The 12289-nt window shown below is 55.4% G+C and overlaps 1 protein-coding gene and 1 pseudogene across 1 annotated transcript in view; one reads left to right on the forward strand and one right to left on the reverse strand.

Moving 5' to 3' along the window:
- Positions 1 to 8541, reverse strand: part of LOC143696384 (synaptonemal complex protein 1-like) — a 69267-nt pseudogene extending 60726 nt beyond the window's left edge.
- LOC143696420 (uncharacterized) overlaps positions 1 to 12289 on the forward strand; it is a gene marked incomplete at its 5' end in the record, with an annotated part of 102584 nt that overhangs the window by 68168 nt on the left and 22127 nt on the right.

Below are 12289 nucleotides of genomic sequence, written 5' to 3' on the forward strand. Positions count from 1 at the left end.
AATCTGTGGAAGTTCAGCAAGTGCCTGGTAAGGACGGCCTGCAAGCCCCAGCCTCAGTCCGGAGAAGCCCCCTGAGGGTGGTGCTCAGAGTGTGGGGCTGGCAGCTGTGCCCCTGCCCGCTGCTGCAGCCAGAGGCCGCGCGGGCTCTTCTCCAGGCTCCCGTGGGCCCGGCGTTGCTGCGGGGCGGGCCGGCCCCGCCGCTCCCCGGGCAGCAGCCGGCGCTCTGCCCTCTCCCGTCGGGAGCCCGGCGCCGGCGGCTGCTGGCCGCGCCTCAGGGCTGTGGGGCCAGGGGAGGCCGGGGCTGGGCGCAGGCAGTGCCTGGCCCAGGGGCTGAGCCAGCGCCAAGCCTTCCCTCCTGCCGCTCTCTCCAGCTGGCAGAGAACAGCAGCAGAGCGGCCGAGCACCTGCGCCGGGCCCTGCCCTACCTGCAGAGCCCACAGGAGTCCCTGCGAACAGCGGCCATCAGCTTCATGGGTGAGCCACGAGCCCCGGCTCCCTCCCCGGCCCGGCCCGCTGCAGCTCGGCCCCAGCCCCGCCTTCTGCCCTGGCAGTGCCAGCCAGACCTGGCGCCGTGGAGCCCCGCCTGGCCTGGGCATCGCTGCTGCCGCCCTCTGGCAGCCGTGCCCTGGGGCGGCAGCGTGCGCCAAGGGCCGGGCTGAGCCCTGCCGGGCCAGCAGCCCGTGTGGCCGCAGCGCCGGCAGCGCCGCTGGCAGGGAGCTCTGCCGCTGGCGCCGTGACAGGCTCTGTGTTCACAGGCACGGCTGCGCGGCACCTGAGGGGGAAGAAGGAAGAGCTCCGGCTCATCTGCAGCGGTGAGTGAGGCCAGCGGGGGCTGCCGGGGGAGCTGCAAGCCCTGCCCCGGCTGCCGAGGGCTCTGCTCCCTGTGCGCACCAGGGGCGGCGTGGCCAGAGCACACCGAGATTTCAGGGCCACCCGGGGCATTCGTGGCCAGCAGCGTCGGGCTGGTCCCCTTGCTCCCCGCTCCCTCCTGCCCATGGCTAGAGCTGGCTGGGATGGCCCTGCCAGGGGGCTCTCCTCGACTCCCCGCAGATCCGGGATCTGACCATGGCTCTGACCCTCTCTCTTTCAGCCCTTCAACACCTGACAGAGGACACCAGCAGTGCCCTGTCAGACGTGGCACTTCCAACATTGGATGTCCTCCAGGCACTGCAGACTGAGCCATATTCCATCTTCCAGAGGCTGCAAGATCAGCTCCACAGGGCATGGAGGACTCGGCCTCGTCTGTCCAGGCTCGGCTGGCTGCGCTGCTGCAGCTCTGCAGAGAGCTGATCGCAGAGGCTCTGTCTGCTGGGGCCACCTGAGCCAGGGGGAATTTTCCATTTCTCTACGATTATTCTTTTCTTCTCTTTGTTTTTTGTTTCGTATATGAATATAGAGTATATATATATTGGTATAATACCCAGACTCCCAGGAGCTTTCTTTTGCTACCCAGGCTCTGCAGGGCATAGGGGAAGAGGGGGAGAAAGGTGCCTGGGCTCAGCCAGCTGTCCAGGCGTGCAGTGTTGCAAGGAAAATGGCCAGAAGCCCCTTGGCCTTTGGTGGTTCTGCTGAAGCCTTTGTGCTGGTGACAGAGCGGCTGGGCAGGGCCCGGAGCTGCGGGGATCCCTGTGAGAGCGGTGCCTGGAGATGGCCACAAGCCCTGGGCCAGGCAGGAAGCGCCCTCTGTGTCCTCCTGCCCGTCTGCTGCTGGCTGCATTGCTGAGGGCTCCCGGCTGCCTCTGGATGGGGCTGCTCTGGAGCTGCTGTGGGGCTGCGGCGCTGCTGCCGGGCAGCTTGGCCGGGCTGGGGCAGCCCCTGAGGGGCTGGGGCCATGAAGGGATGAGGGGCTGGGAAGCCCTGACCGGACACGGCAGTGGGAAGGCACGAGGGGGATGTGTGAGGGAGTGGGTGGCTGTAACTTTGGCTGGAGTGGGAGTGGGTTGGAGACAGAGAGAGCACTCACCCCGATGTTCATGTGGCAAACAGAGAGTGTTTATTCTCAAGCCCTTCCTTCTAAAGGGCCTTTGACAAACCCTGTCTGGATAATTTCATTGCTCTGATCTCTATGCCCTGTCAGAATCTGGCCCGTGAAATGCTCCAGCCCTGGGAGAGATGTGACTGAGCGAGGCCCCTGGCAGTCCAACCAGGTCTGGTCCATTCACACAGCACGAGCCAGCCTGCACTGTGACACACGGCAACAGAGTGCAAGGCACAGCTCCGGGTGCTCCCCAGGAACCTCAGCTCTGGGAGCGCTGTCTGCCCCAAGCTCCAGGGGCTGCAGTGCGAGCCCAGCTGGGCTCTGCCCTGGGGCCATCCTGCAGGGACAGCTGGACACAGGGAGCATTCCCTTGCCACAAACAGCCAAGCCAGGGCTGCAGGGCAGCTGCTGCAGCCCGGACTGCACTGTTGTGTGCTGTGCTCTGGGGCTGGGGCTCCCCGCCCAGGGCACTGGGCTGGTGTGCCACAGGAGACAGAGAAGCTTCAGCTTCAGCCTAACTGAGGTGGGTGTGTGGGCTGGGAAGAGTGGGGAGGCTCAAGGGGATTCACAGAGCTCATCCTGCTGCAAGGACGAGGAAAAGGGAGAGGGAGCTCAGCAGTGAGGAGAGCTGAGGGCTGGAGAGTGGCTCTGAATGACACTAAAATCCCACTGGACCTCTGAGACATTGCTGCTCCTCTGCCAGTCACAAGATGAGTCCCTAAGCCTGGGGCTCTGCCTTCCTCATGGTGAGGGGCACCAAGGAAGGCAACAGGGTGATGGAGACTGCAATAGGCTGGGAACTCACTGGGGGAAAAGAGGGAGCAGTTGGGAAGTAAAAGGCAGGTGGGGGAGAGAACTGTTCAGAGAAGAGCTGAGCTACAGCTTGAGCAAGCTGAAAAATGTCATTTGGGGTCATCCCAGATTGATTTCATTTCAGAACTTACTGAACAAGTTTATTTTTTGGGGGGTGTCATGTTTTCCCTTGGAAGTGTACACTCTGCAAACTTGGGCTGTGCTGCCAAAATGCTCAAGCAAGTCTGTACTGCAGGTCACACCATTTCTTCTTTGGCTGATTCCAGCTCGGCTGAGCCCAGCAGAGCCCTGGCAGAGCCCAGAGCAGCCTCAGCAGCCGCAGAGCCCGGCTGCAAGGAGAGAAAGCAGAAAGTGCCCGTCAGCTGAGGGCTCCTGTGCCCTTGTGCCAAGGCCTGCGGTGCCCAGGCCATGCTGGCTGTGCCCAGAGCTGTGCCCAGAGCTGCCCATCCCTGCTGCCTTGGGCAGCAGAGCAGGAGGGCAGGACATGTGCCCAGCCTGCAGCCAGCCACGGCACATCCAGCCCTCAGCAGCTGCCCAGAGCAGGATGCTCCTGTGCTCGCTGCCATCTCCCAAAAGCTCTGATCCCACCCTGCCAAGCACACAGGGACCCACCTCACGCCAGCCACGGCTGCAAGAAAAGCTGCTCCCAAACCATGTCCTCAGCCTTCTCCAAGGCCACCACCCATCCACGCCACAGCTGCTCCCAAGCACTTCCCCATCCAGACTGGAGCCCACCTGGAACGCTTCCTCTGGAAAAACAAACAACAAATTATTGAAAATAGATTACAGACAAAAGGGGGAAACAAGGTCAAAAATCTTATCTCTGCCAGGGCCTTGAGGAAGGCCCAACCCCTGCATGCCAGGGAAAAACCCACCCACGGGTGAGGGAAGCCCACACTTTCTCCCTTCCACCCTGCACTGCCCCCCAAAATCACGGTGATCCCAAAGCAAACAAGGGCAGTGCAGCAGCCCAGCCCTTCCTTGCCTGCAGAGCAAAGCAGCCCCTGCACAGCTTCTGGAGTCCCACCTCTGCTCCCACCATGGGGCTTTGCTTGTGTCGGGCTGGCTGCCCCAGCCCCAGCCCCAGCCCAGGCCACGGTGGCTGCTGGGGGCTGTTGGCAGGGCCAGGAGCCCACTCCCATTTCGTACCCAGCCCAGCCCATGCCCCAGCCCTGCCAAAAGCAGCTGGGCAGTGACTGAAGGATCAGCTGCACCCGCCCCAGTAAAGGGGGAACCTTTGGTTCCTGGCCAGACTGTGCAATGCCCAAATCTGGGAGCATCCCCCTGTGTGTGGACTCATCTGCAAATTCCCTGTAGAGCCTGGCTTTGAAGAAGGTGCCCCAATCCAAGTCCAGCATCTTCAGCTGGCCAGTAGCCAGGTCCAGGAAGAGCTTCTCATCCTTGATGTCATCCTCCCTGTCTCCAGCAGCAGCATCCCCACCTGGTACAGCTTCTCCAGGGGCTCCTTCTCCTTCCCTGGGGGGACACCAGGCTCTCAGGGCTCTGCCCAGGGCCCCAGCTGTCAGGGAACCAGCACAAGCAAAACCAGCTTGGATGGCAGCCACCAGTGCTGGGCAGAGCAGCTCAGCTCCAGCACAAGGGCTGTGTGTTCCCATCTGATGAGCCCTGGGCAGTGACACAGGCAGCACAAAAAAGTCTGGGTTCCTTTGCTACTCATTGCCAAGGCATGTGTGGAGCTGCAGCTTACCAGGGCCCTGGATCAAAGTGTGCCTGTGGCTCTCTCCCTTCTTCTAGGGCAGAGGAATATCCTGCACCCAAGGATGACAGAGCAGCTCTTCTAATGAGGGCCTTTCCAAGTCCAGCATGGATAAACACCGCCTGATCAGATCTTGGCACTCTGGGCACAGAAACTAGAAACCGCCGGACAGCTGGAGAAGGCTCCTGTCTGCTTTGCCCCACTATTCCCATGCCCAGGCCTTGCTGGATGTGCTCAGAGCTGGGCCTAAACTTTCCCATCCATTCCCTGTTTTGGAGGAGAGCAGGACATGTGCCACCTCCTCAGCAGCTGCCAGAGCGGGATGCTCACGAGCCCGCTGCTGGCTCCCAGCACTGGGATTCCCCCCGTGCCCAGAGAAGAGGATCCACCTTGAGAGAGCCCTTGTGGCAGCGGGAGCTGGCCCCAGCTGAGGTTCTGGCCCCTCCTGAAAGGGTGCTCCCCGCAGACCATCTGGTGCAGCAGGATGCCCAGGGACCAGATCGTTGCTGCCTCGCCATGGTACCAGCCAAAGTGGGTCCATTCCGGGGGGCTGTAGGACGGTGTTCCTATGGAATACAGATGGAGTTCAGCAGGGAGATGCTGCTGCTCCCAGAGCCTGGCCCCAGCATCCCTGGGCCTGCGGGGGCTGCATTAGTGGCACACAGGGTGACCACTGCCCTCTCGCCAGCACCTGGGACTTGTGTACAGACTTAGGGTTGGGAAAGAAGCCACTGGTGTTAGAAGAGGGCAGAGGAAACCCTGGCAAGGCCCAACCATGACAAGGAAGAACCTACTCAATGCTGCTGAAAAACCATGCTGTTATGAATTCGAACGAGGCCAGATTATGAGAAGGAAAAAAGCTCTTTTTTATCAAAACAAACTACCGAGGACAGGGAGTTTGAGATAAACCCAAACTCCCACGCAAGAACCCAAAGATAATGATGTGTCCCAAACGCGCTGGGTTCTCCCCCATATAGTACATCCCCCAGAAGGAGAAGAACTCCAACCCAATCGAAACCCTCATTCTATAACCCCTCTCAGGTCCAGGATTGGTGGGGTTTGGATCCGCACGCTGATTGGTCGTTTTCCGGTGTTCTCATAGGTCCTTATCAATATTCGTTCTGGACCAATCATTTTCTCAGGGCATCGAATGATTGGTCAAGTCCCCTGTCCAATCACCTCCCACCCCCCTTTGACTATCACCCCCACCGAACCCTCGACCTCCCCTCCCCAGGACCCACAACAAACACCCATCAACTCACCCCAAAACAACAATTCCCAACCCAGCCCCAATTCAACACAAATTGAATGTAATAAGTAGCAATACGTTTGTTCATTAATTAAATCAATAGCTAAATAATTATACAATATAAAAGCAATAACTAAATAGCTAAAACCTCTTGATTCTTAAATGTGCAGCCACACATGGTTGCTTGGCTTGCAGGAATCCTATAGTGCTTTGGGAATTCCATGGTAAAGATATACCTTATAAGGGAAAGTTCACCCAGCGGTCACAGAGGAAGGCTGTAACAACAATCCTTAAACTCACAAGAATTGCTTAGGCTTGCAGGAATCATATAGTGTTCTGAAAATTCCACTGTCTAGATATGCCTTATAAGGGAAAGTTCACTCAGCGGTTAAAGAGGAAGACTTGGAGCCTTCATCCCACGACCACCAGAAGGCAGAAAAAGACCCCCAAGCAACTGAACGAGCAAGCGCAAAAGACAGACCACATCATCCCCGAACCCGGGAGAAGAAGGCAATAAAAGGCGAACCTTGGGGATAGGAATGGCGCGAGCCTAGAGGAGAGGAGACTCCTGGCCGCCCAGCGCTGAACTTTGCTTATTCTCGCTTGCATAATAATAAAAATAATGATATGATCCTTAAATCCAGTGGACCTGTTTATCACAATTTGGTGCCGTGACTCGGATCCAGAAAACGGGGTTGGTTCAAGAATCCTGGGGGGGCGCCCCACCACCTGGTGGCCCTGGCCTTCTCACCCGACCCCTCATCTGGACTGACGAACCTAAATTCAGGAACAAGCAAGGAAAACACCGGTAACCCTGTAAACTTTGTGCATGAAGATCCGAGCGACGACACAGGACGCGTGAGTATACGAGGTGAACCGCTCGGTTGGGGTTGGGATCCCAGGGCACGATGAATGAGACGTCCACCTGTGGATGACGTGAGAGGGACCCTCTAGTAGTGCGGTTCTCGTAGCCCGCGAGGGAGCGAGCCACGACCGAGGGGTTTTGTGTGTGTGTGTGTGGAGGTGCCTTGGAAGATGGGGCAGAAGAAGAGCAAGCCTTCTGATCCCATGGGGGAGGGTCCCCAGTTACTCCTAATACCTAAGGACAGTCCGTTAGGATTAATGATCAAGTCTTGGGATGACTTTCCTTCCAGAAAGGTGAAGGATAAGGCAAAAATGATAAATTATTGCATGGTAGTACAGGGAGGTAAGAATCTGGATTCAGGAAGTATATACTGGCCCATTTTCGGATCCTTTGAGGATTGGGTCTGTCAAGCCCTGAACATTTACGTGAATTCTAAAGAGCCAGTGAACCCGGAGGAGAGTGCATATGCTAAATTATGGTTGGTAGGAAGTAATGAGCAAATGGCTAGGTTGTTCCCCCTTAAGGGAAGTCAAGGGGAGGAAGACAAAAAGAAAAAGTCTCGACCGGAGGAATATGTTCCTATTTATCCTCCCCCGTATATACCACCAGCTCCCCTTGAACCCCTCCCAAACGCACCCCCTGTATCAGCCCCTAATAGACAGAAGGTCACGGACTCCCCGGATTGCAGGAGGCGTACTCGGAGTCAGATGAGGACAGTAATTGAGGAAAGAGAGAGCAGTGGGTTGTTCCCTCTCAGGGAAATAGCATTAGGAGGACCTCAAGCTGGGATGGGGTTTGTCACTGTTCCCTTGAACTCGGGAGATGTCCGCGAGTTTAAGAAAAAGATGGGAAAATTATTAGAAGACCCTATAGGAGTAGCAGAAAGAGTGGATCAGTTCCTAGGGCCAAACATATATACTTGGGTAGAGATGCAATCCATTCTAGGCATCCTATTTACAACAGAGGAAAGAGGGATGATTAGAAGGGCAGGAATGAGGATTTGGGACACCCAACATGTTCAAGGTCCTGCGGCTGATGTGAAATGGCCCTTGCAAAATCCCAACTGGAACAAGCAGGACCCCAACCATCGTGGTCATATGCAGGACTTAAGAACCATCATAACCCAGGGCATACCAGAGGCTGTGCCCCCGGGACAAAGTATAAGCAAGGCATTCAAAGAGTGCCAAGGAAAAGATGAGACCCCCACTGAATGGTTGGAAGGATTAAGGAAGAGTTTTCAGTTATACTCAAGGGTGGACCCAGAGACGCCAATGGCGGCCTTTAATAATAAGTTTGGCTACAAGTTCTGGTGGGGTGGTAACTGTTTGATGTGGCTGGTGCAGCAGAAAAAGCCACACGATGATGATGAGTGGGGTTTTTCAAGTGTCATCCCACTGAAAGAGCAGCACATGGAAGTTTGGGCACTTACCAAAAACACCGAGGCTGAGGGGAAGGGACCGGTCTGTCCGATGTGCCTGGCGGTGTTTGATGGCGCTGGCGACTCTCTCCAAAGCCTCCCAGGCTTCTGGCGTTAGCGAGCGTGGGGAAGCCAGGTTGCCGTCTCCTCGTAGAAGGTCGAAGAGCGGTGCCAGTTCTTCTGTGGTGAGGCCCAGGAGAGGTCGGATCCACGTGATGACGCCGCACAGCTGTTGCGTGTCTCTTAATGTCTGGAGGTGCTCGTTGATGGACAGAGTTTGAGGCACGACGGTCCTTCCTGTGATTAAAAACCCGAGGTACTTCCATGGGCTCCATAGCTGGATTTTTTCCTGAGCTATCTGAAACCCCGCGCTTTTGACAGCTGCGACAGTCTTGGAAAGTGCTGCGTCTGAGTAAGACTTGGTGGAAGCACAGATTAGTACATCGTCCATGTAATGTAGGTGTGAGACTCTGTCCGAAGTTTCTCTCATCTGCCTCACCATCGTCATTGGGGACCACTGAAGAAAAGCCCCTTGTCTGAAGTTTCTGGCCCTGGTGGAGAAAGTTACATGCCAAGGGCCCCGAGACCTGAGCACAGCTCCTGGCATTGCTAAGCTATTGTTCACAGGTGTGTTTGCTGTATGCTACACTGAACCCAGTGAAAGGAAGAAGGGGGCCCCTTGCCTTTTTGCAACAATAGCCTTGGAAGTTGTCCCACCTCTCGGCCTGGCTGGACTTCTCCTGAGTTTTGGGTGGTCCCCCACAGAAGACCCCTCACTTGTCTTACAACGGCCGTGACAGACAGACTGAGATGTACAAGGCCTCTCCATCCATGACCGAGACATGAAATCCCTATGTGAAAAGGCCCCCCCACACTCTTTCCAAGGACTGGGACTGAGACCCCTAACCTGGGGGAGGTGTGTGGGGGAGGCAAGCTAACCAAAGCAAGATGGATGTTGCAGGTGCGAGCAGTGGACCAAGAAGACAATGGCTCTCACCCACTGCAGAGAACATGGACTGTGTGTACCCTTCTCTAAATGCCATTTTTTCTCCCAAAAATACAATAGACTACCTTTGATTCGGTTTCAAGTTTTACCCCTTCCCCCATCAACAAAAGGAGTATAATAAGAGTTCGGATGAACTGCAACCCTGAGATCTCCCCAGATGTGACCTGGTGAACTCCATTGGCTGGACATCAAAGGACTGCACCTTTTCTATGTTTGGTAGCTCTATACCTTCCTTTCTCTTCCTCCCTCTTTTTCCCTTTTCCCCAATTCCTCCCCAATGCATTCTCTTGTGGTTCTTCAATAAAGGTACATTTGTTTTGATTATCACTGCAACCCCCTGTACCGTGTCGGTGTTTTGTGCACTCTGAGATCAACCCACGAACCATCACAAAACCCGTTCGTAAGGATGGATTGTGACACTTGCATACATACTATAGAAACCTTCTTTCAAACCTTAAAAATTCTCTACAAATTCATTTCCAACATTACTGGGTCTGGCACTGCCCAGATCTGGTGTTTGCTGCCACCTCCAGTGCCCAGATCTGGAAATTCCCTTGTTCCGGCAGAGCCAAGTCCAGCAATTTTCTGGTAAAGAAAGCCAAAATCTGGCAATTTCCCACTGCTGACACTGGCAATGCCAAGATCTGGTGTTTGCTGCCACCACCCATGCCCCAGTCTGGACATTTATCGGTTCCAACACAGCCCAAGTGCAGCAGTTTTTTGGAAAAAGAAGACAAAACGCAGCAATTTCCTGGTGCCAAGACTGTCACCACCCAGACCTGGTGTTTGATGGCACCACCCATGCCCAGATCTGAACATTTCCCTGTGCCACCACAGCCCAAGTCCAGCAATTTGCTGGCAAAGAAAGCCAAAACCAGGCAAATACCTGGTGCCTACACTACTCCGATCTCGTGTGTGCTGACACCGCCAGTGCCCAGATCCGGAATTTTTCAGATGCCTGCACAGCACAATTCCAGCAGTTTGCTGGCACAGAAAGGTCACATTTGGCAATTTTCCAGCGCCAGCACATTCCCCACCAAGATCTGGTGTGCGCTGGCACTGCCAGTGCCCACATTTGGCAATTTCCCACTGCTGGCACGACCCAAATGCAGCCATTTTCTGGCAAAGAAAGCCAAACCCGGCAGCTTCCCGGTGCTGCCACCAGCACCACTGTCTCTGTCTCTCTGGGAGCCTCTCAGGAACCCTGGGCCAGTCCCAAGTCGGCAGACACCGGGGGCAGCCCCGACACGGCCGACAGCGGGGAGACACTCTCTGTGCCCCGAGGGTACTGAGGGCACCTGGGCTGGCCGCCTTTGCAGCACAAGAGACACCAGAGACAGCGGTAGAAGAGAAAGGGCCCACTCTTAGCAGGGGTTAATCCAAGGTTTTATTCCAGGTGTCCCAAAGGAGCCCCTACACCTCAGGGGCCTCCTGCCGAGAGCCCGGGAGATGTGCCAAGGTTACATTTAAAGGGAGGTGGAAACCCAAAGTAGAGAACATTTGACTAACCAAGAAGTGACCCTAAGGGATGGGTCCTGGGGGATGGACATTTAGGACAGCGTATGGGGCAAGGCTTGGGGGGCTGACCCCTGGCCTCTGGCTCATCACTCGACATCCTGGACCAAAGCTTCTAGAGGGAGGGGATGGGATGCTGAGTGATTGACAGAGAGCCAGGGTGGGGATTTGGGGATGATCTCAGCAAGGGCAAAGGATTACACAGGGAAAGGGAGGGGGGTACCATCTGGGATGAACCATTTGGGAAAAATATGGGGATACAAAACCAAAACTATCACAAAGTATTACAATGTATGAAAACACACTACAACACACCACCCAGATCTGGTGCCTGCTGCGCAAGTGCCCAGATCCGGAAATTTCCCAGTGCTGGCACAGCCCAAGTCCAGCAATTTGCTGGCACAGAAAACCAAAATCCGGCAATTTCCTGATGCCAATACAGGCACCCAGACCTGGTGTTTGCTTCCACTGCCAGTGCTCACATCTGGATATTTCCCCGTTCTGGCAGAGCCAAGTCCAGCAATTTTCTGGCAAAGAAAGCCAAAATCTGGCAATTCCCTGCTACCGTCATTGGCAATGCCAAGATCTGGTGTTTGCAGGCACCACCAGTGCCCAGATGTGGGAATTTCCCGCTGCCGGCACAGCCTGAGTCGAGTAATTTTCTGGTAAAGAAAGCCAAAACCTTGCAAACACCTGGTGCTGGCCCCACCCAGATCTGGTGTTTGCTGGCACTGCCAGTGCTCAGATCCAGCAGTTTCCCAGGGGCAGCACAGCCCAAGTCCAGCAGTTTGCTGGCACAGAAAGACAAAACCCGGCAATTTTCTGGTGTCAGCACCGGCACCACACAGATCTGCGGTGAGCTGGCACCGCCAGTGCCCAGATCTGGCAATTTCCCTGTGCCAGCACAGCCCAAATGCAGCAATTGTCTGGCAAAGAAAGCCAAAACCCGGCACCTCCCAGATCTGGTGTGTTGGGGTTGGTTTAAAAGAAGAAGGAGACCTTGGCTTAAGGCTGTGGGAAAACCCTCTTTAGTTGGGGTCAGCAGGAGCTCCTGCCCATAATCCTCTTGTTCAGTTATGCAGATTGTTACTAGAAAGTTCTGAGTTCTCTTTGCTACCATTGGTTACATTTTACTGCAAAAATTGTAATATTCATAATCCTTCCTTCCTCTTGGATCCTTCCCTCAGATCCCACCTTAAACCCTCCCCATATATAAATGTATAAATATCCCTGCAGGACCCTGGGCCCAGGCTTTTTTCTGCTTTGCTCTGCGTACTGTGCACGCCGTCCTGTTTGTTGTGTTTGCCTGCATTAAAGTTCTGTTTCCAGACAAGCAGATGAAAGCAGTCTCTGTCTGTAAAGTGGCCAGAGCTGGTTCTCAGGGAAACCACTGGCCAATGGTCCGGACGAGGACCAGAAGGTTTCACTGGTGTTTGCTGGCACCACCAGTGCCCAGATCTGGAAATTTCCCTATTCTGACACAGCCCAAGGGCAGCAATTTGCTGGCACAGAAATCCAAAACCCGGCAACTTTCTGCTACTGGCTCTGGCACCGCCCACATCTTGTGTTTGCTGTGCCAGTACCCAGATTTGGAAATTTCCCGGTGCCAGCAGAGCCCAAATCCGGCAGATTTCTGTCGCTGCCAACGACACCACCCAGATCTGGTGTTTGCTGGCAGCGCCAGTGCCCAGATCTGAAAACTTCCTGGTGCCAGCACAGCCCAAGTGCA

The sequence above is a fragment of the Agelaius phoeniceus genome, chromosome 34 (genome assembly GCF_051311805.1).
Source record: "Agelaius phoeniceus isolate bAgePho1 chromosome 34, bAgePho1.hap1, whole genome shotgun sequence".
In the NCBI taxonomy this organism is placed as follows: Eukaryota; Metazoa; Chordata; class Aves; order Passeriformes; family Icteridae; genus Agelaius; species Agelaius phoeniceus.